The sequence below is a fragment of the Hirundo rustica genome, chromosome 3, assembly GCF_015227805.2.
Source record: "Hirundo rustica isolate bHirRus1 chromosome 3, bHirRus1.pri.v3, whole genome shotgun sequence".
In the NCBI taxonomy this organism is placed as follows: domain Eukaryota; kingdom Metazoa; phylum Chordata; class Aves; order Passeriformes; family Hirundinidae; genus Hirundo; species Hirundo rustica.
Genome location: NC_053452.1, coordinates 43475995 through 43500700, shown reverse-complemented (window position 1 = coordinate 43500700; position 24706 = coordinate 43475995). Strand labels below are relative to the sequence as shown.

The 24706-nt window shown below is 44.6% G+C and overlaps 1 long non-coding RNA gene across 1 annotated transcript; it reads left to right on the top strand.

Annotated features, from left to right (window-relative positions):
- The first annotated feature begins 3122 nt into the window (after nucleotides 1-3122).
- Nucleotides 3123-8314, top strand: LOC120750688 (uncharacterized). Its single transcript, XR_005700102.2, has 3 exons — nucleotides 3123-3226; nucleotides 6241-6545; nucleotides 8179-8314. It is a non-coding gene; the product is annotated as an uncharacterized LOC120750688 (long non-coding RNA).
- Nucleotides 8315-24706: the final 16392 nt, after the last annotated feature.

The window sequence follows — 24706 nt, the reverse complement described above, 5'->3', positions numbered from 1 at the left end:
TAAAGCGTTCTCCTCTAACTAAGCAATAAGCTGTGGTAAATCACCCTCTTATACCCTGATGCTTTGGTTATAATGTTTCATTAAACAGCTCTAATTGAATGTCTGGAGAAGCTTACGTCTCCCACAAATCCTCCTCTGCTAATGGAAAAGTCATGTAAACAAGAACCACTTTATTACATCCATTGTTCCAATAATGCCGCTTCCAAATGGGAAAGACTTGAATCAGAGCAATTTACTCCTTGTCTCAGTGAAGTTTCTCTTCTGGTCAGTTTTACTGGGAGGAGAAATAAAAGGCACACTGAAAACACGTTAGCGTGAAAAACGGCTGCATCTTGCATGCTCCATGGTCTCGGGAAACCATGTCGAGTGGCATGTTCAAAAACCATTTGCAGAGCACACATCTCCTCCCAGGGCTGACACAGCCACTGAACTTTCTGCCCCGGTGCCTGCTGTGCCAGAGCACGGTTGGTAGTGTGGGGGTTGATCAATACCCCAAAGCCATGCGAGGCAAACAGAGTCTGAATTGCCTCCCAGCAGTCGAGGCACTGTGGCATCCAGCGGGGTCATTCCTAATTTGCCCTGACTTGTAAGTTGTTTCAGGCCTGCAATTTGGGTCCTTGTATTCAGGGACAGCCAAAGTTAACCCCATAAGGTAAAAAATGCGGGAGTTTGTCATTGCATGAAAGCTTGTAGAGAAGGTAATTTTTGATCAGCAAAAAACTGTGTCCCCGTTAAATTCCTTATTTCCTGTAATTTCTGGTAGATTCATGCAGTGGTTCTCCTCTGTTCCCAGCAATGGGCAAGGCCAGTTGGATCTTCCTGGGACTGGGGACACACTGGTGCACAGGTTTTGACCATACAGAACTCAAATCCTTTCTGCTAACTGGTCTGAAATTTTCACAGCATAACTCTCAGTTCCCACGTGAGGGAAGTCCTCCAGCACAAGTGGTGCTGTTCCTCTGATGCTTTTATTCCAGCCTTAGCTTTAGGTTGGACCTGGTACCACCTTGCACCTCCGCTGGGGGATGCTTTATCACATCATTGTTAAAGCAACACTGGGACACCAGGACACTGTGCCTGGACCAGCTGCACCAGTCCTTTATTACCTTGTGAAGAGAGGTCGAAAGGCTCCAGCAAGCATTACTTTCCCTTCAGTCATCAGAACTGTAAAACTTGCAGGAGAGTCCCTGGTGGGGCCTTGCACTCAGAACTTTAAAACTCCATCCCTCACTCTCCTGTTTGGTTTTCTCAACGACCTTGCATGAATCATTCAGCTACCTGAGTCCTCAAGTAACCTTACTGTAAAAGCAGCAACAACATGACCCTGCAAAAATTGTGTCCTGGCATCACAGCTGCATTCTACATGTGTCTGCTGTTTGCTATAGATCACCAGGTGAAACTTCCAAAAGGCAGCATGAGCACTCCTTTCCCTGTCTTTGATCATCAGGTGCTGCATTGCATGGGATACTTTGAATTCTCTAGTCTATTTTGGGGGAGGAAGGAGGAAAATGAGATCAAGGCAGTTACTGAAGGCAAGTCAGGCTCAGACTATAACTGTGCTATGTTTAAAATATTTAATTCCACAGTATGAGTCACTATGACTTGGCTGCTATTGACCTGGGTAACCTGAGTCAATATTGCATAAAAGGCCCTCTCATTTTGTCACTATAAATAAAATCTGTGATTATTCATAGCGAATACTAAGTTTCTATTACCATAAGCAGTCTTACAAGAGCATTATGCTCCAAGATGTGGCTGTGTCACTGCTTGTGGGTCATCTGGTGGGTGACCGGCTTGAAAGGGGCAGTGCCTCTGCCCTCGAGCATTTCTGCCCCTGCCTGGTAGAAGGAGAAGCCTGCTTCCAGAACAAAAACCACTGAAAAAATTGTGCAGCGATTGCAAAACCAAGAAAAGAACCTGAGGGGGAAAAAGTGAAAGAAGCTAAACATCGAGAAAGGAAAAGGAAGTTGTCTCTCCCTCCCTGCCTCCCTCAAGGCTAATTTTCATTATTAGCTGCTGTTTTATGGCACCATCCCCTCCTACTCCATGTGGTGTAATTGGGCTGGCACATGCTATGCACATCCTAAAGGGACATGGTAATTACTTGTTGGATAACCAGAAAGCCTGTGCGGGGATGTGTTTGTGATGAGCCCTCAGTGCCCTCTGGCCCTGCCTGTGACCAAACCCACTGGTGATCCCAGCCATCCTACAGAGCCTTCTTTTTCCTCCAAAGGGTTTATAAAAGCTCAGTGGGTGGCACCAGGTGCCTCTGAAGGGGCTGAGCTGCCTCACTGTGCCCTTGGGGGGGCAGATTTCAGTGAGCCCAGCAGAGATGTGGCCTGTCACCTGTGTTGGTGGCTATGCAGATCAGACTCAGGAGCAGCTCTAGCCGGTGGAGGATGGGGGTGAGTAAGGTTCTGTGCTCTAAAATAGAGGGTGACACCTTGAACAAGGGGAGGGTAAAACAAAGGGATTGGTGTACTATTTGCATGTGTTAGAGCTGTCCTTTCTAGTGTTGTATTCCTGTATGTCTTGATGGTAAAGCACCATGGATGAAAAAGGTGATTAGACAGTGAAGTGTGGCCTCTTGATTTTGTCTGAGTTGTGGCACTGAAAGACAGTCTTTAATCGTCTCTGTGATTGTCAGGGGAACAGCACTAATCTGCTCCCTGCTCTCACTCTGGAAGACACTGGAGAGGCTCCCTTGTCCTGCAAGAGGATCAGCTGGGAGCAGCCATGGGTAGAGAGATCTTTAGAGGTTGGATTATGGTGTTTGCATTGCAGCTTTACCAGGGAGTCTGTTACGGAGACATTTTAATGTTGATCTATGCTTTAATAGAAATGGGTGAGTGACACCCTTCAACACAAACTTCTGCCTCTACATTGTATGCCCTACACTGCATTAGGTCTTCTGCCAAACCCCAGTGCTGGTGCTGCAGGGAGAGGGTCTGTTTCTACCACCACATCTCACCCACTTCACCTTTTTGTCCCACACGGCACAGCAGATGTCCCACTGACCCGCGGTGCCTTCCTACAGCAGCCTTCTGTCTGCAGCTGACTCTGTTTTCTGTATAAATCACTCTGTAAGGTATCTCAGCTGCTCAACCTGGTCTTCACACTAGGTTCTCACACAGATGGCAAAGTCTGTGGCCGGTAAAAAGGTCTTCCTCATTAATTACTTCACTCTTCAAGTCCTTCACTGCAGATGTCTCTGTGCACAAACCAGGTAAGTAGATATTGTTGGCTTATTTTATGTCTGGAAAAATTAGGTCCATGGGGTGATCAGCATGGTTTAAATAGAAAGAGACAGATGTTAAATTACTTTCCTAGAACATTAAGGTGCTCACTGTCCCCAGAGTCCTCGGCTTAGATTCACCAGCAGAGGCCATTTTTACAAGACTGGCAGTGGGTTACTTTTAAAAGATTTTCATGTTTGAATAGAGAGACTCACCTCAAAGAAAAACCTGAGTATGTGTGTGTCATGACAAATATGAGCACAGAGGTTACAAGCTTCTGAGTACTGAGCTGGAAAACGCTCAGTGAAGAAATAACATCCTGTTATTTACCAGAGGTTTTGGAACTGGGACTAAAATATGGCACAGACCAGTCACCGCTTTTCTCATCCATACAAGTTTTATTGTACGTGTTAATTGTGACCAAAGTTACTATTCTTCCTGAATGGATTCGAAGCTATGTGAAGTTTTGAGGCCTGGGTAGCTGATGGAAATTTGCTAAGGCAGTATGGCACCACTAAACAGATTACCTTGCTGGAAGCTCAGGTACAGTTGGCATCCCCAACAGAGTTAGCCCTCTGCTGCTTGCACAGTCCCAGATAAGCTCTGTTGAATTAGCCTCTTCCCCTGGACTGCTCATCTGCTGTATTTCTAACCCACCTTTGGACTCAAATAGTCCACTGTACTCAGCAAGCATTTACACAGCGCTTGCATGGTTGATACTCCAGTGTACACAGAGCCATAGGGGGACAGGTTTTTGAAAGTGTGTATGGAGTATATGTTTAAAGCTAGAATAAATGCCATAAAATTGGGAGCAGTTTCAGGTTTGAGAGGGGCATAAAGCCCATTGCAATGCTTAGACTGGAGGAGGAGGGTTTAGAAGAGCAGGCTGCTTGCCCCAGCACTTACAGGGTTCAACTGAGAGATTTTCTCAAGGCAAGGCAAAATCACAGAATATCCTGTTGGAAGGGACCCCCAAAGATCATCAATTTTAACTCCTGGCCCAGCACAGGACACCCCAAGAATCACACCATGTGCTTGAGAGATTTGTCCAAACACCTCTGGAACTCTGTCAGGCTAGTGCTGTGACCACTTCCCTGGGGAGCCTCTTCCCATGCCCAACCACCCTTTGGGGTGGAAGCTTTAGGAACCTTTTCCTAATATCCAACCTAAACCCTGACACAACTTCTGGCCATTCCCTCGGGTCACCACAGAGATGAGATCAGTGCCTGCCCCTCCTCTTTCCCTCTCAAGAAAGTTGTAACTGCAGTGAGGTCTCCTTCAGTCTCCTCAGGGTTGAATGGGCTAAGTGACTACAGCTGCTCCTCAAGGCCCTTCATCAGCTTTGCTGCCCTTCTTTGGGCACTCTCTAATGGCTTAGTATCTTTCTTATATTGCAGTGACCAAACAAGTGTCTGCTTTCCCCATCTTGTGAAACAGAACTAACACCGGGCACCTGAGCTGCTGTCCTAGACGCCTCTGAGGACTTTCTCAAGGAGATAGAAATGCTGTCTGAGATGTCATATGCAGCTGGAAAGACTTGTGTAAAATATCTCGGCTGAAAACCCTCAAGTGGCCCATGTTGGCTGTTCTCATGCTCTGAATCAACAGACCTTGACACCTGTTAACTTAAATGTTTCCACCAAATTGGGCATTAGTAAGCTGCAGCTAACATTTTCTTCCCATTTTTTTTTCCCCTAGGAAGTTTTCTAGCAAACTAGAAAAGCCCTATCAAGAAGAAGGGATTTTTCCAGATGAAAATTAAAGGGTTTTTTTTCCCCCTTTCTCTTCTCACTTGATTTCTAATGGTTACTTTAGAAATACTCAATCTTCATAGAGACCAAAAGCAAACTCCATCCCGGAATAAACAAATGTATACTCATGTCTATGTATATCCCTATATACATATATATATATTCCTAAACACATAAAAAAACAAGTGTGTGGCATTTCTTGGAGTTATGTGGATGGTTTTGGATGCCTACTTTATTTACTGTACTTCTGTTTGAGAGGAAAATTGGATTTGGGCCCATATATCTCTAAGGGTGCATTATTCGGCTTTTAATCTACATCAGGCTGTAACAAAGCACATCGCATATCACAGCTTCTGCTGCCTCTGCTACAAATTTTGTATTTCAAGAATATTTATGCATACAGGATTATTTAGTTTGGTGGCAGAGGTGTTGCATTCTGCACTTTTTTTTTTTTCCTGAAGAGTATTACCGGTGTTTACTGTTTGAATTGAATGTTCACATCAATTCCATTCTATGGAATGGAGGATATACCTTTGGACTGGTGAATAATGACAGTCCCCAGTAAACAAAAGGGTTAACTTTGCACATCTTTTCCTCTGCTGGGGAAAGGCTGCCAGGGATGGAAAGAAGGAGAAATGGAGGCTCCCTCTCCACTTTTGAGGAAGGGATGAGACTCAGCAAGGAGGGGCTTCCAGGTGGTTTGTTTCCAACAGTTCCTAGTTTCTGCTATGATACGAACGAAAAAGCATCAGCTTTGCGTGATTTATTATGTATTTGTATATCTGCACTGGACCAGTCAGATTCCAACAAGGACTTGTCTAAAATGTCTCTATTCAACCGTGTTATTTTTTCCACTTGTCTTGTCTCCCTAAGCCCAGCTCCTGTAAATACTTTGGCCCATCCTGGACTTTAAAAGGAAGATCAGCAGTGCTAAGCTCTCTCAAATTCCCTTGAGGGCAGCTTTTTCTCCCCTGTGCCCTAGAGAGTCCTGTCAGCTGCTGTGCTCCAGTGACAAGATGGCTGCATTTCACAGCAAACGAGATGCTTTATTAGCACGCGGCTGTAAAATACTTTGAAACTCTAGTAGATGAATAATGTTGTATCATAAATATAAAATGAATATTGGTTTACAGTTCCTGAAATATTAATTTGTGCATGGAGTCACTCTTGGAATGTTTTTTTTACTAAATGTAAAGATCTTTTCGAGTTCTGAATGTCCTTGCTTTGGTTTTTATTATTAATATTCCCTCCAGGAGACATTGACTTTCACTTCCCCTAGACATGCTGACTCCTGCCTGCCAGAGTGATTCAGCAGCTTGCCACTCACTTTTACAGAAGGAAAGTTTTCTCCTGGCTCCTTTCACTGGCTTGGTGTGACATTGGCTGCAATCGAGGGACGTATTAGTGTGGCTGGTTGACTCTTCACACCGACTTGGTGCTGAGCAGCTGGGCAGCTCTGAGCCCTCTGTCTAGCTGGTAGCTCTGTCCCTTATACAGGGAAGAAGATCCCCGTGGAGAGCATCAGGGTGCTCTGCCCCTCTGCCTTTTCCTTTTCCAGGTAGGATCACGTTAAATATCCAAAAATTATTTATAATTTAGGCTGGCTGCTGAGTATCTGTCACAGTCATCCTGGTGTATAGAGGAAATTCTACAGAAAAATGCTGCTCATTTGTTTAACTGTAGCAAACACCCATAAAAATTGCAAAGGATAGGGAGTGATTAACACTGTCTTTTCTTTTTTTCTTTCTCATGCAAAAGGTGAGGGTAGGCCATTATTTTTAATTGAACTCAGGGAGAGGAGACTCACATTACAATATTTAATTGCATTTTTGCTTTCCTAATAAAGCGTTAAATACCTGTCAGGGCTCATAAACATAAAGCCTAACATAAACCAAACCAGCGACATAGATGTATATACCTGCGTGCAAACCACCTGACTGGTATGTCTTGTTTTATTAGAGCATGGTATATGAAGCTAAATTATGTGGGGCTTATGGATCCTTAAATTACATGTTTTTATCGATCTCTTGTCACTCTTAAAAATATATTACAGAGGAAAAGAATGCAGTCTTTGATACTTTGATACTACTCCTACTGAAAAAGAAGTTCAGCTGCAACCCATAAAAGATCTGAGAAACCATAATTCAATGTATGGGTCTGACAAAAATGTAAAACACTTGGTTGTAGCTAATTAGTTTTAAAAATTCCACGTCCATGCCTTTAGACACCAGATCAAGAATCAGTGTTGAAGTCATTCATGGGACAACTTTCCTGCTTGCCCTGGGGTATGCGTTTTGAAGAAGACATCTTTGCACAAAATTTTCATATCCCCCAAATAACCCAGTGATCTTCTTTGCCCCTTATCCTCCACCAGACCTAGGAAACAGGGTCCTGGGGTTTGAAAGCCTGATTTCCACAGCAGCATCATTTCTGCAAACCTGTCCTCTCTCTGGGTGCCAAACTGGGGGGAGTAAGACCCACCAGTGTGTGGCCTTTGTGCTTGGACACGACAAAATTTTGTATGTGGAGACTCACAGTGGTGCTTTGGGAAGAGCTCAGGTATGAAGGGCTGGGATCTGGCTTGCTCCCTTTGTGGTATCCACCATCAGAGTGGGAACAAACCTGTCAGCACGGGATGAAGCACTGATGGCGTGGTTGAGAATACTGTGGTTTGTCTTATCTGGTGGAGAGGAGATGGGGTGGAGAAGCAGGGTGGTTTGGTGCTGCTCCCCCATGCTGGGTGAGCCTGATTTGACTGGTGGCTGTGGCATGCCTGTACCCTGCTGTAGCTCATTGCCCTTGGGTGAGGTGCTGAGTGATTCACAGCAACCACTCTTATATCTTTTAAGAAATTAATCTGTTTCCCTAGTGGCCTTTTGTTGCTGCTGGAATTCAGCTGCTAGCTCCAAAATGTACATCTTTAATACTGTTTGATCTCGTAGCACAAAACAAACTGGATGCTCACGTGGGATAGACCTGAACATAAACTTAGCACCTTTTTTTCCTACATTGGAGAAATCCCATCATTTTACCTGTCTCTGAACTTGTATTTTTGTGCTCAGATAAAGACAAATATTAAATATGTACTCATGTCCCAAAACTTGTTCCTGGTACTCAGCTACTGAAAATTCAGCCCTGGCCCTCATAAATTGTTACTAATGTTGGAAGTTGCCTTTTTGTCTTATCTGCAGGAAGCACCTGCATTGCTGCATTTACCAAGAGCAAGAGTATTTCTTCTGTTTCTGCAGAGAGATTTAAAAGAAGAAACTTGGCCAGTTCATATGCTACTGAAGGTATCAGCAGAATTTTAATAGGTGAGATAAACATTAGTGAAAGGAAAAATAAAACTAGTTTTGTGGTTAGTTTTGAAGCTGAGGACTGGGTTCCTGGGTTTCAGGGCATTTTCAGATCAACTTGCCTGTCTGACACCTGGATTTCATTCTCCTACAATTTTAAGAGGAGGAAGGATGTGCATTTGTCTTGAGCAGTAGGTCTGCTTTGAAAGTTCATTGAAATTCAGAAATCCCATTTTCCAACAGCCATCCCCTGGCACTTTACAATTCATGCCTCTAAAAGGGATTGCTTGTGAAAAACCCAGCTGTGGGAGCATAGCACAGATTTTGGAAATGTTGTCACTAGTGTTTCACAGGAACTTTGCTGTCTCTTTGGTTCTGCTCTCAAGGAGGTCTCTGATCTGTGAGTGAGGATATTTTACTCCAGACATACAGTTTCCTCTTTCAGCTTTCCCTGCAGTCCCTTCCTAGGAGGCTCCCATCCAATTTGCACTCTGACACATTTTTCGGTACGCCCTTTATGGTGGTCTAGGACCCACCTCAGGGGCACCTGAGATATCTGCAGTGGGGAGAGGAATATTCCAGAGAGGAGCAAGGCAGCTGTCTGAGCACAAATCCCACTGCAGCATCCCACTTGTGTGTCAGAGCCACTGGGCTCAGTCCTGCCGTGTGCTGAGACACTGAAGAGGCTCCAAGAGTCCCTCTTTGAACACACACATTGAGTTATTTGTTCCCGAAGAGAGGAAGTGGTGTCACATGCTGAGAGTTGTTTGTGAATCTGGGGATGTTCTGTTCTGAGGGGAGCCTGAGCCATGGCTGGCTGGCAGGGTGGAAACATGCCTGCAAGTTTCTGGTGACTCATCCTGGACAAAAGTGGTGTGGAACCAGGTAGGACATGGCTGGCACAGTCTGTGGAGGGAGGATGTTTCTGAGGACAAGGCACACTGGCCAGATGAATCTGAATAGAAAATCACTTTATTGCATGTCTTCTCATTGCATGTCCCTTTGACCTGAAGGCGAAAGGAGGCACTGCTCTCAGATACAGCCATGCCTCTGAGCTTGTTCTGCATGGAGCCTGTTGGTTGTACACCAAGGGGAGCAAGAAAACTGCTGTGTTCACAAAGTTCGGCACGTAATAGTCCATGATGACAGTGGTGGTGCTGTGTATGTCTAGATTAACACCGTGCTGTTGTAGTAGGTTTGTAAATGATTCTCTGAGGCGTTAAGATGATATAGGTAGTATTTCACACTTTCTTCTGGCATTAAGGAGCATAAGATGTTTCTTCCAAGAACTTTAAGGGGAAGAGTAAGACCTCTTCAGAGGCAAAGAGCAGGAGTAACAGTGGTCATTCAGTGCCCAAACCTGACAGCATGCTAAGGGCATAGTGTGAGCAAGGGGAGTTTGCACGCTTGGGAGAGGAGAGCAAGAAGGCCCCAGCAGCTGCGAATGGGGGCAGCAGAGGAAGTCTTCAGCAACACTTGAAAAGGTGTTGAGGGTCAGGCCCTGAAAGAAATTCCAAAGGTAGGGGACTTCTCGAGTCAAATCAAGTCAAGGCTGTGGGCAGAGAACAATGTCCTGTTTTGTGAGGCTTACAGCATCCATGAAAATCAAACTTTTCTGAGGCTTTTCTCAGCGATCAGGGATCCATCAAAGACACAGAAGACTGACACCGCTTCCCCTAAGACTGGAAAAAGCTTGCAGGGCCCTGAGCATTGTCTGGTTGCTCCTGCCAGGGTTAATACCAACTTCATAGAACATGCACTACCAAATACTGTTTTCTTCTCACTCTGACAGTAGCAATGAAGAAGGCTTTCCTTCCTCTCTCCTTTGGCCAGTGGCTCTTCAGAGACTGAGACATGAGTGAGGGCAGTCTCACCTGCCTGCTGTGGAAATTGGCACCTCTGCCATATTGTGCATGCCAGCAGAAGGGCTTCCACCGGTGGGGACAAAACTGGCTGATGCTGACAAGCCTAAACCCCAAGTAGGCACAGAAGTGCTGCATTGAAAGAATGACAGATGATGGGATGAAGAGCAGATGATTTCTCAAGCCTGCACCAGTCCCCCTGTGCTGGTTTCCCCTCCATTGCCAAGACAGAAGGTGTGGTATGGCACCACAGGCTGGTGATGTGGGATGGGATTGGGAGATCAAGTAGCCCAAAAAGAAGTGCTAGAAACAGGGTTCTGTCATGCATCTCTCTGTCTTCAAGATAAAACCACCAAGGGTTTTGTTCTTCACTGCAGATAACTAGCTGCCATCCTCCTGGGACAAAGCCAATGCGTGGTTCAGCCCAGTGCACAGATATGCTGGGCTGTGAGGCAGCATCTCCCACAGCAGCAGCCAGGAAGCTCCTGCTGAGGGGTGACACTGTTGTGGTGGTCTCGGGAGCAGGAGCTGAGCCTAGGTCCCACTTCTCAGGGGCAGAATTTCACCTGCAGCCCTTTGTTGGGGGTAGTGTTCTCAGTGCATTAAGGCAGATTTTTCTGGGCCTGGCCCTGTCTCAGTATGCCAGTCTGAGGCATTTGTTCTTTGTTCTGAACATGAGGCTGATTGGGAAAAACCCAAGAGTTTTTCTGATATCTGTTGAGTGGCAGGAGGGATGGGAGAATGGTGCAGATGGGGTAAAAACAGATACTGAAGGCAAGTTGGAGAAGCAGGGAGCATTGAAGCAGCGCTGCTCAAAGCATACACATAATTCTAGGAATGTCTTGCAAGCTACATCATCATTATTGTAAACTCCCCTGACTGAAACCAACTGCAAGCAAATGCTGTTCACAGTGTTATGCCAGAATCTGGCATCAGCATGAGCCAGCAGGGAACAAAAAAAATCAGAGTGGAGTTGTATTTGTATTCTGAGCATGAACAGAGCCTATACCACTGGAGTTAATGTACACTGTCCTCATCACCTACCTTTGGGGAGCTTAAGCCTTCCTCCATCAGTCTGACTCCCACTTGGGCAGCGGTTACTCACAATGCCATGGCATGAGTGATAGGATCCCTTTGAAATACAGCCTTTCCCAGTCAGAGGCCTTTGGGGCCGGGCACTGTCTCTTTATTCCGGAATTATGGCATTTATATTAGCAAGGCTGCTAAGGAAGTCATGTTTAGAAAATATGCACTCGGCAGAAATGTTTCATGGAAATTAGATTTCAAGAGGCAAAAATAGCACAGTATCCTGAGACTCCAGAAGGTAGAGATCCTTTTCTTCCCTTATTCCCCCCGTAATTAATTTCTCCTTGGGCATAATTTGAGGAAAATACTTAATTTCATTAATGCACTGTCTACCTGTAGGGAACATTCTTTCAATGGATTTGTTTAGCATGTACAACTTTGATTGAGTGCTCATCACAGATCTGGCAGAATAATTTCATAGAATCATAAAAGGTTTGGGCTGGAAAGGGTCTTAAGGATAACGTAGTTCCAACACCTTGACATAAGCAGAGAATCTTCCACTAGACTACGTAGCTCAAAGCCCCATCCAGCCTGGCCTTGAACAACTCCAGGGATGGGCCATCCTTAAATTTAATGCTGCTGAGTGTTTTCATTGTAGGATACTCATCAATCTCATGTGTAAATCCAAGTCTGGGGAATGTAGGTTTCACCTTAGCAAAGACACTGGAATTGCATCCACTTCTACAAGAGGTCTACTTGGCCATATGTTTGCATCATGGAAATGGCAGTGACTTATAAAGTCCCACTGGATCTGAATAAACAGTAATGTCTGTGGAAACACAATTCAGTGTGTTCCATTCCTCTGTGTTTAGCTATTTTCTAAGTAGACTAATCTCAGAACCTAGGGAGTCTCTACTGATTTAGGCCATGAGCGTTTCTCCTAACCTTTTGCCTCTAGCAAACTGGAAATAAATAAATGAATTAACCAACCTTTCATCTGACTGGTCCAGATACTTTCTTCATGTTGAAAGTCAGCTGAAGCCTTAGCTGGACACAATCTACACTGTCAGATATACACAGTCAGGATCAGCAAATGGGAACGAGGTCAACCATAGATACTGCAGCCTGTCAAATGGATCCTCTGTGAATCTACATCTTTTGTGTGGGTGGCTATTTATTTTCCTTAATGCAAACCAACCCCCTCCCCCTGCCCAAGAAACAGTCAATATCCCCCCTCCCCCCCAAAAAAAAACAAAAAACCCCACTTGGATCCAAATGGTCCGTATGAGTCATACATAAAGGAACTGTTCTTCCTCCCCCCCCGAGAGAGTTACTCACCCTTTTATTGCCAGAAGTCAGAATTAGGATTATTCTGAGTGCATGGAAGGCATTTAGGAAAGCTCCTGAAAACCAGTGTGAAGTATTAATATCATGCTCATAGTTGGACTTGAGGAATCCCCTCCAAGACTTGCCTTGCCATTGATTGTTGCTTTGAGGAAAGTGCTCAACAGCTGTTCCTCAGCCTCCCACAGTGAAATGGGAATTGCAAGGGGAATCACAGCTATCCTGAATAACACAATGCCACCATGTTACTCTGTGGCTGAATTAGTCAGTGTTTGAAAATGACTTACAGGCAGTAAAGTCCTATATTTTTAATAGAGAACTTGCCCTTTTCCCCAGGAGTCCTATTCAGAACCTCTCAACCTTGACAATAAATTGAAATGGAAATCTTTTGAGTACTGTAATGAATACATTATCTTAATTTCTGAGGATTTTTGAAGGGGTAAGGTTTTGTGGAGAAGGTGATTTTGAATATTTAGCAACACAACCTTAGCTAAAGATTTTTTCTTCCATAATTATGCTTTTTAATACAATTCTCTTAGCATTTTAGAATCAAAATGAAGAAATATCCTTTGGCTCAAGTCCAAATTTTCCCCTGTTTTTTTGATATTCTTTCAAAAGATAAGGGTCTAATTCTCCCTTCCCTGGTGCACTTTATACTCATTTCATGTAATATGCTATTATTCTTTCTTGGAACCATATACCAGAATGCAAATTACTCTACAAGAGGAGCAAGCATCAAACCCAAGGACTCAGAGGATAAAGACAAATCAGCATCCTAGCAGGAACAAGCTGGAGAGTCAACCTGAAGCCTGTCAGCTACTTTAGAGTGGCAATTCACGTTTGTGCCCTTACTCTGTGGCAAGAGGAAGGCAAGGTTAGCTCCTCACACTCACCACAGCCTGAAAGCACACACGTGACTGCAACTTCACTTCTGATCTTATGGGCTGACAACTTCTCTAGGGGTCCATGCCCTCAGAATGACCCCCTGCGAATGTCATGTAAGTACAGAGCTGCAGCTCGCGGTGTGCGCTCACAGTGGAGGTGGCCTTGTCTCTCTTGTTAATTAATGGTGGCTGAGCAGGGCTGGCAGTCGGTTTTGCAGGACTTGGTGACTGAGCCTGCTTCAGCTGCGAGTAGAGCCGAGGACAGGCTCAGACCAGCCCTGAGCAGCGCATCCTTCCATCCACTTGCTGTCTGTGTCTGGGCAGGCCTGAAGAGCTGGGCTGAAGGAGAGGCTTGGTGCCACTGTACCACAGCCAGACTGAATGGTTTGGGGCTTGCCAAAGCTTTCGCAGCTCCCTCCCTCCCTCCAGTGCTGCTCTGGTTAAGCCTGTGCATTCCCGGGAAGCGGCTGCTGGATCTGGTTTTGCTCTGCCCCATCCTTTGGGCTGGCAGCCTCCTGAGGCAGGGCTTTTGATTGCAAGGCAGTCTGGCTGGCCTTTATTTTCCTTAGAAAGCAGTAATGCTTTGTAGGGCTGTCAGGAAACATCAACCTGACAGTCTCCTCCACATACTCCTCTTTCTGCCTGGAGGAGACGATGAAGTGAAGGAGCAATTTGGCGTGAAAATGCGAAACAGGTCAAGCTGCTTGCAAACCTGGCCTCTGAAAAAGAGATAGGAAAAGAGAACAGAGAAGCAATTACTTCAGAAAGCTAGGTTACTCCTTACTCCAAATTAGTACTGCTGTTTTGAAAAACCCTGACCAACCTTTCTGTAGCTCAGCTGAGAGGTTTGCTAAAGGTGCTTTGTCACCACTGAAGCAGCATTTCCAAATCTGGAAAGAGACCACATTTCCACTTATTTTCACTCCAAAGTGAAACAACCTTTCTCTGCTCAGGTATCTGAGACCCTAATCTGAAAAAAAAAAAAAAAAAAAAAAAAAAGTTTGGTGCTAGAGATAGGGAGAAAGAGGTTTAGATATATAAAGGTATCCAGACGCGTAAGTGGTTGTCAAAATTTCCAGGTAACATAGTTAAGTCACTGATCATCTACATTTCTTTCTGAATTTTACTGATATTACTCAACAGCTTTCAGGGCAAGGCTTGTGATCCTCACTCAAGCCGTGGCTGTAGTGTTTAGGAGAAATTAATGTATGTATCATAAATTCACTTGGCCTCTTCTTGATGAATGTGCAAAGAAGTATTTTTGTGATGTGGCTCATTGCCAGTGTTCCTGAGAAAGTCACATATGTGATTCTTCCTCTATAAACTGATAAAATAGTAAAATTAGGTTTTGAAATATTTCTAAACCTCTTTTTGCTGTACTTTGTCACTAGAGGACATGAAAAGAATGACACTCACAGTCTGTAGTCAGAGCAAAAAGAAGGGAAGTTTATTTCTTGACCTTGAATTCTATAGATCCTGGAGAACGATCAGGGATTGGAAAATGAGGTTGCCAGCTCTCCGACCCCACTGGTCAAACTAGAAGTCCATCAATTGTCCCTCCTCCAGAGAGGAAGGCAAAAACAATCACTTTGTTTATGTTACAATCCATTAGAAACCCCACTACAAAAATGCAAACAATCAGAAGGCTAAAAATCTCAGGGCAACAATACTTAACCCTTATTTATTAGGACAATGAAAAAGCAAACACTTCCCTTATTCCCCTGAATCCCAAACCAAGAGCTTCTCTCATCCATCACAGTGGCAGTGATATGTTAATAGCAACCAAAAACTGTTCCTCCTCCTCTAAGGGCACTCCTATGCAAAGTGAGCCAAGGGTACATGGTCAACAAATTTCCTGACTTCCTTCACGGTTTTAATTTCTAATTTTAATGCTATGTTAGAATAAATGTTTCACATCTATTGTTGAAGTCTCCAGGTGATTTCAGATCCTACTAGATTAATTCCAACTTTCTTTCCCTTAACAGCTGATTTGGATGTAGTAAATGATGTTCTGTCCATTCTGAGAGCTGCTCAAGTTATCCAGTAATCTTAGACTGCTGCTAGTCATGTCCGTCTCTCAAAGAACAAATTAAAACATAGCTCTCTCATACACCAATTAAGATGCCCCTGCCTTGATTAACAGGACTTCCCTCCACTTTGGTGTGCTCACAGAGCCTACTACGTTTACGACTTGGTACGTCAAAGTGCTTTAGCTACAGATCAAGCACAGGCTAGAGAGCAGATTATCCTGCCCATCCATCTCTTCCCTGGAGAGGGGCAATATATGAAATCATAATTGCACACTCTCTGTGTCTTGTCTTCCACTAAAACAGGACAAAGAACAAATTACTGGCTGTTTCAGGGTCTAAGTGTGGCAGAATGAAAATTTGGTCTTAGAAGAACCCAACAAACCAGATTTCAGCAAATTCAGAGAGCAGTTAGGCAGAGCTTCAGGAAGAAATTCTAAGTGAAGATGTACAGAAAGCTGTTGGCTATATTACAAGCAAAGCAGTGCAGATAAGCAACAGAATCTACAGTAAACCCTATATAACTGCATCAAGAGTGTGTCATTACTTGAAATAAAAAAGAAGTTTCACAAATAGCAAAAACAAGGCAAGAAAACAGCAAAAACGATTCTCCTGAATGTGAGAAGCAGGAGTGAGGCAAAGGGAGTTGTAACTCCGTTGCTTAATGGACACAGAGAACAAATAAAACATGCTGAAGAGGTGTTTGAAGTATTTGATGCTTTTTTTGGGGTGAATCTTCATCAGAAAAGAAATTGCCATGAAGTCTCATTGAAGTCGTTGAAAAAATGTACTGGCTGGTTTGCAATCATCTCTTGTCATAATGAGAAGGCATTTCAAGTTGGATTCTGCAGTGGAATTTTTTCCTTGGGACTATTTCTGTTCACTCTCTTCATTATCATGGTGGATGATGGAAGAGACTTCATGTGCAGCAGACACCCAGCTGGGAAGGAGCTATAATGAGATTGGAGGGCATAATAAGAAAAAGACTGAGCTCAATGAGCTGGTGGAATGATCTGGACCCAGGGAGAAGGAATTATTTAGAGAAAAGTTGGAAGTATTACACATTGCATTCCAATGCATAAAAACAGATTGCACAATAAATGCTGAGAAAGCAGTACAGAAGAACCAGAGCTGGGGTTTTGGCTTACTGCAAACTGAGCAAGCCAATAATATGTTGATGTTTTGAGAAAGGTGAATCTTTGGGTAGGAGGTGTTAGCAGGCAGAGAGTGTGAGAGCTACTTATGCCACTTCACCCAGTGCTGCTGAGATCCCACCTGGTGCAATGTGGCCAGATTTGGATATCATGTCAGAGACAAGCTGAGCAAAGCAGCAAAAAAAGGAAAAGTTTCAGAAGGCACAAGATAAGTGGGTTTGGTTTTGTCTAGAAAGTAGCTAACTGAGGGGAATAACAAAGCTTTCGATACACAGAGAGCTGTTTTTTACTTTCCTGCTTGTCTCCTACAGGCAGCATGAGAAATAATTGGTATAATATGTAGAAACATACCCTAAGATTAGGTGTAATCTCCTGTAATATCCTACAGCCTTACAGGAGAGCTGTAAACCCTGAGCTTGGGGAGAAGAGGGATATTGCAGAATTGCCTTCACTGAAAGCCTTCCAGAACAGGCAGGAGAGTGTATGGAATGGAGTCAAGCACCTCTCAAGATTGCTCTGATCTCCTTCTCAAGCCAGGCTATGGAGCTGGGGAGAGATTTTAGGAGAATACATAGTCCATTCCTCCTCCCCAAAGCACAGTTAACCGCAAAGCATTAATGTGTTTCAGGAAACAGGATAATGGTGCTTAAAATAGCCCCACAAAATAGGAACTAATACCTTTAATTTCTGCTGTACCACAGCAGAGCCCCAAGCTCTGTCTGACCTGGCAGAGGTGGCAGCGGCAGTCCTGTGCAGTGGAGGGGTCTGCCCTGCAGTCTGGGTGATGGTGTTGCAGTTTGTGTGCAATATGTTTTACTGCTATTAAATGTTCTGTAGGTCATCCTTTTTTCCAGATTAAGCTGCCCTTGAGGAGTTAGACCTGAAGAGCCAGTAGAGGAAGAATCACAGTGGGATGAAACTACATCTGAGGTGGAGCTGTTTGCAGGGACAAGGTGGTGTCTTCCCTGGTGTCCCAGCCTCCCTCCCCATAAGGCTGGACACATAGGCTCTGAGTTTGAAAAGAAGCTGGCCTTGGAAAAGGAGAGGATGCAAGTGACTCATCTGCCACAAGAGACAATCCCCCTGTCCGATTGTAACACCAGGGGTGGTGACTTGCACAGGAAAAGCCCCAGTGCACTTTGTCGGAGAGGATGGTGAATGCAGAGGGCCAGAGTTCACTGGCTGGGAGATGTAAAATGTTGGTTTTTGGGGCTGGGGATGGTTCCCCAGTCCCTACAGACCCTAGTGCAGCCAGACCTCTGTTACTGGAGGATCCGTGACATGGGTGCAGGGAGGCTCTGTGGGATGGTGTGAACACCTCTCCCCCATGCAGAGGACAGGAAACTGGCCCCAGCCTTATGTCTCTGTTCCATGTTTTCCTCATGGTCTGTGTTTAAAAGAAAAATAGACTTTTTCTGTGCTAAGTTACTGGGATGTTTGTCTCCCCAGAACCCAGCACTCATATAGACCTGGAGCTGCAGAGTTGCTCTCATTGTTTTTTGAGCTCTGTAGGAGAAATGAGTCCCAAGGAAACTTGAGTGTGTTTTTCGATCTTGAAAAAATGAGTTTCTCGGTCCTTCCCCACCTTGCTGGAGTAATTCCCATAAAATAATCATTGCTTTTGAAGCCAGTCCTACTTTTCTCTTCTGCTTGAAAAGCTGCTCCCTCCAGCTCTGTGTACAGGCACTGATTGGCTCTTCTCCAAGTAATACTCAGTGAAGAAACGCCTGCTCTCGTACCTGCTGCAACTATTTACATTTCACTCTCTTTGGCAATAAATTAGTTCCACAGAGGTCTGAGCAACAGTTGTTGGTTGAGCAGGGAGGGAGTTTGGATTCTGCAACTGCATTTACACAGCCAGCCCTTATCTTCATGAATATAAGAGAGCAGGGAGCTTGTTGATGCAAACTAACACCAAGTGAACTGTGTTTGCCAGCAGAGCAGCTTCCCATGTGAAAACCCTGATTTCCTTCTTCTTGATGAGGCCGTGGCACAGCCAAGACAAGGACAGAGCCTCTTTTTTTCCAAACCAACTGCTAATGGAATAAGTAATTCTGCAGACCTGTCTTTCACATCTCACTCACTTTATATGCAGTCTAATTAATTCTGTCGGGGAAAATAATTGGCTCGGATCAGGTCGATCCAACTGAAGTTCTAAATAACTTTGGTTGAGTGGTATTTATATTTCAGCAACTAGTCTTGGGTGAAGCGCTCGCACGCGCAGAATACTAAGGCTGTGCTAACTTGGCACAAAAATAGCGCTGTGGTCCGTCAAGTGGCATTAAGTCCCGTCTATAAAAAGCCGTGCAGCTGCCTCTGAAGTGCGGCTATCTCGGGAGAGGGGGAGGGGAGCGCTCCAGCCTGTGTCGGGGCTGGACAGTGGGAAGCACGGACACGTTGCCAATCGTGGAGTGAAAAGCTTCCCAGCCACAGAGGAGTGACTGGGATGACGCTGTGGGGACACAGGAGTTCTCCAGGAAAGGTTTCAGGGGTGCAGTCATGCTGGGAAGGTGCGGAGGCAAGGAGCAGTCAGTGGTGGGGAGGGTCCAGGGTTTCGGACGAGGCTGGAAGATCTGGAGTATGGGAGGAGACAGGGACAGAGGGGAATGGGGCATCACAGGCAGAGAGAAGGCTAGTATAGCTGTAAGCTGTGACTGTCCTCACCTGAGGGATGGACCCAGTGAGGGAGGATGGGCCTGAGTGCTGCCAGGGAGTTGTTCTGACAGCTGGACTGCCATGGTCAATAAGTGAATACCACTCTCTCACTGTAATGTGGGGTGGGGTGTTCTCATCTGTGTTTTTTTAAGGCACGAACATCTTGACTTAAGGACACAGATGGAAGGCAGGTGTTACTGTGCTGAAGGTCAGAACTACATTTAAAAGTACCTTTAGCTTTCTTCATCCTACAGTATCTCTGTGAACATTTGGACCGGCACATCTCTCCCCCTCCACCCAACAAATTTTATATCTGCAGCCAGATCCCCACTCTCCAACTCAGCCTTCATCTCCGCTTGCAACAGCATCAGCCCACTCTCTTGGATCCTAGAAAAGGAAATTCGTCTTCCCATCTGGTCCTTTTCATCTCCTTGTTCCATAGGTATCATTTGCCTGAGATAGCGCTCACCCTGTAGTGGAGAACATGTTTTGTGCTGCTCTGACTGCCACAAAAGGTCTTCTTTCCAAAGCAAATTTTGTAAACTGGCTCTCCTACTGCAAGCCTGCTCTACTAGCCTGTGCTAGCTGCTGGTCTCTCTGGGGGAAGCTTGGGTAAATGAACAAGTGTGAACCACAGTGTCGAAGCCTTCTGCACTTCCTTTCTTCCCAGTGCTAAAAATAAGATCTCATTTGTAAATAAGATGTCTCTTATTTTTATAGTGCTTTTGAGATGTGCTGGATTAACAAGTCAGCATCCTGACTCCCTCTCCAGCCACAGTTTGTGCCCAGCCTGGGCAGTAGCTGTGCTTGCTGTGTCAAATCACAGCAGGCAGTTGATGTGTTTCCATCCTGCTCTGGTGGCTGCATCCTTGCGAAGGTGAGCGGTTTTCGTTCCAGCCGAGTCTCTGATTTCTCCCCCGGGATTACCAGCATGACACGCACACCGGCAGTTTCCACTCTTGTAATGAGGACACCAGTCTGCAAGACCTACCCAAGCTTGTTCCTAGGTAGTAACTAAGAGGTGCAGAGCACTCAAGTATCACCATCACACTCGCTCCCCTGCTTCGTTTTTAGCCAAAAGCTGACTGCTGACTGACAGGACTTACCAACACCTCAGGATAATTGCTATTGTTAAAGGGTCTTGCCCCCTCTCACAGCCCTACAAAGGAGCTCACCAAAGTGAACGTTTCTTTTGTCTAACTCTCACGTTGACCCTGACGTTAAATCTCTGCAGAGGTCAATAGCCCTGAAATGAACTGGCACAAAAAAATATGGCAGTGTTGATGTGCTTACCATCTCCAGCTCTCCTTCCTGTGCCTGGATGAGGTTGAGCTGTGGGACATCATGGAGAAAGACATCTCAGAGCAGATAACTTATGCTTCTCATTGCTGACCTCAAAGTGCAAAAGGGGTCAAGCTGCTCAAGCTACTGGGCTGCAGTTGCAGCCATCACAAGCAGAATGGATCTAGTCTTGATGCAATTAATTTGTGAACCACTAGCAATTAAATCATGGCAGTTCAAAGCCTAGGAGGCCATGTAAAATTGTGCCTGGAAACCCTGTAGTGCTTACAGCAGCCTGAACCACTGCTGTTTCATCCCAAGCTGTATCTGAGCCACCCCTGTCAAACCTATCCTGAAGGCATATAAAGAGACTGGTAGTTAGGCTGCCTTCAGCTGGGATGAGTTCTCAAATTTTAAGGAAGCAGCAAGGCATTGAAGTTTGTCCAGCTTCATCCCATGGATATTCCGAAGTCTTCAGTTAACTCCCAGAGCCTCCAAACCCGAAAAGGATTCCGGCTGTGCTGAATTCACTGCTTATGAACAAATCAAGTAAGAAATCTCTCGTGATGACACAGAATGGATCTAAACTGGTGGGACAGTACAGAAATCTTGTAGCCTACCCCAGGATCCTCCTCATCCTGCCACTCAGCTGGAGCAGAGTTTGCCTGTGATAATTTCAGCCCTTTCAGATATGGTCCTAAGCAGGACCAGCTGGATGAAATCCTATGACCTGTGTTATGAGATAGGCAACCTTCTGCCTTTAAGTCTGTGAGTCTGGAAAAATTACTCAGCATCAAAAATAGTACTCTGACATAGGAAATTTCTATGAGAGTGTTACAATTTCTCATTTTACCCTGAAGAATTTCCCCCGTCCTTCCCTGCCCCTACATAAAGATTTATTTGGTTTCCTCTTTCTCCAAGCTCAATCCAATTAAACAAAAAAAATTACTTTATTCATGTGAGTGTTCGGTGAACTTTACTCGGAAAAAATGCTGAATATACCAAAAGTAAAGAACATTTTTTATGTGACTAGGCTTTTCCTGGGATTTTTTTTCTTGCTCAGCAAAGCTCTTAAGTAAAGAAATGGCTGAAACCCCACACTTCAATATACAGACAAGTCAAACATCAATGAAATGACAAAAACATGGAACGTTATTTTATCTATTTTATTGGTCACAGATTTTCTTTTCCACACTGGGAGCATTTCCATACAAGAGATTAGCAAAATAAGACCTTGATCCTCTGAATGTAAGAGGATTTTAAAAGAGCAAAATTAAGCTCTTGGAATATAAGAATGGTTAGAGTTGGGATTGTCTGGGCAATATTCATTTGATTCCCATTTTCGTACGTATTATGATACCATCTTTCATCCTGTACCTACATCCTTGCATACTAATTTTTGCCTGGGAACCTCTCCTACATTCACCATCCAAAAAAAATTGTGATCTCATGCCATTTCATACTTTTCATCATTTCTCTTCATTATTCAGAGTGCATCTCATGCCTTATTTACAATCTGCAATTCAAACTGTGCTGTGGAGGAAACGGACAGCAATTTCCTGATTAACTTTCCTGCCTAACCTCTTGTGGTACTATCCAAGTGCTTTCCAAGTTTTTCTGAATTTGTCTAGACAGCTTCTGTGTGAGGTCTAATGGGCTGCCTGGAGGCAGGGGTGTTCAAAAAAGATCTGGAAAATGGGATCGATAAGAACAAGCATTTGCAAGGCAGCCTAATAAGAGGAAGTGAGACATGGATTAGCCATGGTGCTGTGTACAGAAGGACAGCTAGGAGCCTCAGGGAGGGCAAAAGTGTCTGTGAGGGAGCAGGGACACTAGCTCTGAGTGTCCTATGAGGGGCTTGGCTGGCCATGGCAGCTGGTCTGTGAGTCTCTCGACGCTGTCACAGATCTCAGCAGCACCAGACAGCCTTCCTCCCACCTTTCCTGTCTCTTCTCTTCTGCTGGAAGGGGGCATTTCCCGTGAGTGTTCTTCCTTCAAGTCAGACTGCTGCTATAGGAGGATGTTCTGGGCATGATGGGGAAGTTGTGCTGAAAGCCACAGAGGTAGATGTCAACAAATATGAGCTGAAAACAACCATAGCAAGGTAACTGATGGGACATTGCATCAAATTCATCACCAGCCCACCACACTCCAGGTCACTGGCAGTCCAGGTCGGGAGGCAAGGTCTGTGTCCAACAGAAAAAAATGTTGTCTTCTCAGACATGGGAGCATGAAAATGAGGGGCTTCTCACCAGGACTAATCTCTGTGGGGAAAATAAAGAGCAGGAGTCACTTACTAGTGATTCTCAATGAGCGGCTGAAAAGGACAAGTGGAGATTTTCCCCTTGCAGGAGAGAAAACACCTGGGTACAGGCATCCTTCATCTCTTCTCCTGGAGTGTCCATCCTTTCTCTCTCTGAACCCATCCATACTTTTTTTCTGGTGTATTCATAGCTGTCTACTCAAGGGTGCCTCTGCTGGGAGGTGCAAGTGTTGTTACACCAATGTGCTCAAAAACCTAGGGATTAACGGGGATAAAGTAGATCCACATTCACACTGCTCATACCGCTAGTGATTGTATTGCATGCTTGAAATCTCCAGGGGATGTAACTCTGGGTTTGCCATTCCCAAGTGAGACTGTTTCTCAATTAAAAAGCAATCGCTTTTCCTTAAGAGGAAGAAAAAATGGCTCAAAGAAGTATTATTAGCAGAGCCACATAGGTGGATTACAGATATAAATTGAATGTAATTGAATGTTTCATGAGGGAGGAAACTTTTGATGTGAATTTATGGGTTAGGTGGTTTTGTTTTCATACTGGGCACATGAGGTATATAAGTATGTATATATATGTCTGTATTTTAGGTGTGGCACAGATAGTTAATGCTTTGGACAGTAACAGAATGTGATTATTCCTGCTTTTCTGATTTTCTGGCTTTATTACTTCGCTGCCTTTCTGGATTTGAAGCCTGCAAATACGTTAAAGGCTGAATCTTAGCCAGGAATCTGTCAAACAACTGTATTTCAGCAAAACTTAGTGTCATGCCTGGATGGCTCTGTCCTGAAGCTAAGCTCCACTCCACTGAAATAGCATGGCAGAAAATAGCATATTGAACCACGCAAAGGTATGGATCAATGAAGTCATTAGTAAAGTGACCTTATGGGTAGGGGAGAGAATGCAGAAGCCCTGTGCAATGGAAGCTCAAGAGCCCTCTTTAAGAGCAGGCTGTACAGTAATGACTGGTAATGCAGAGAGAGGCAATATATTAAGGAGGCCCTTTACAGCAACGCCCCCCCACCCCACCCCCACCCCCAAACTGAATTTCCAGGAACAAAAGAACTTCTCTCTCTTTTCTGCCAAGCTTTGTTGGATCTGTCACATTGACAATGTTAAGAGCCTGGTTCAGCACCCTGTTGTTGTCACCGTGGGTGCTGGTCCCCTTTCACAGGCACGGTTGTCCCTTGCCCCTGCCTCCTGCTAAGCCCAGGGTGGGCACTGGATAAGGTCCCCTTTCTTCCCCCTTAGGCAGAAAAAGACAAACAGCAACTTTCCAGAGAGGGCCTGGCACTATGGAGCTGTGAGACTTTATGATTGAGCTGTAAACTGTCCCCATAGCATCGCTTGGCTGGCTAATATCTTGCATAATAAATGGAGTGGGCACTGAAAGATTTACAAATTTGAGCATTTCTGTCCCTTTTATGAATTCACCAGGTGGAGTGAAGTAGGCACCAAGTCTCCACGAGGCAAAGTAAATAATAAAATGAAAATCTAATTTTCTCTAGATTCCTACAAGCTTTAGGAGGACAAGAGGATTGCAATAGATATTTGTTTTCCTGTAGATTTCCACTCATTCTTTTGTTGCCTCGCATCACCTCTACATACTCAGTACCTGTTTATTGCTTCCCCATTCCATAAAAAGAGAGAAATAAATTGGGGGAGTCTAATTACTGAAGTTTAATTAAAACAATTTAAAAATTACTTAATCAATTTTCTAACAAGAGATCTTTTTGGTAATAGCTGTAGACAGGCAATTTATTAGTTACTGAAGCCAACCTTGTTTTTTAATATAAACAGACTAATTAATCAGTGGTTAACTCTCATAATGACCAGCTCTAGCATGTAATTATTGCTGCTGTCATGAAGCATAATAGCTTTTTTCCCAGGGTTATTATGCAAATTGCCAACATTGAC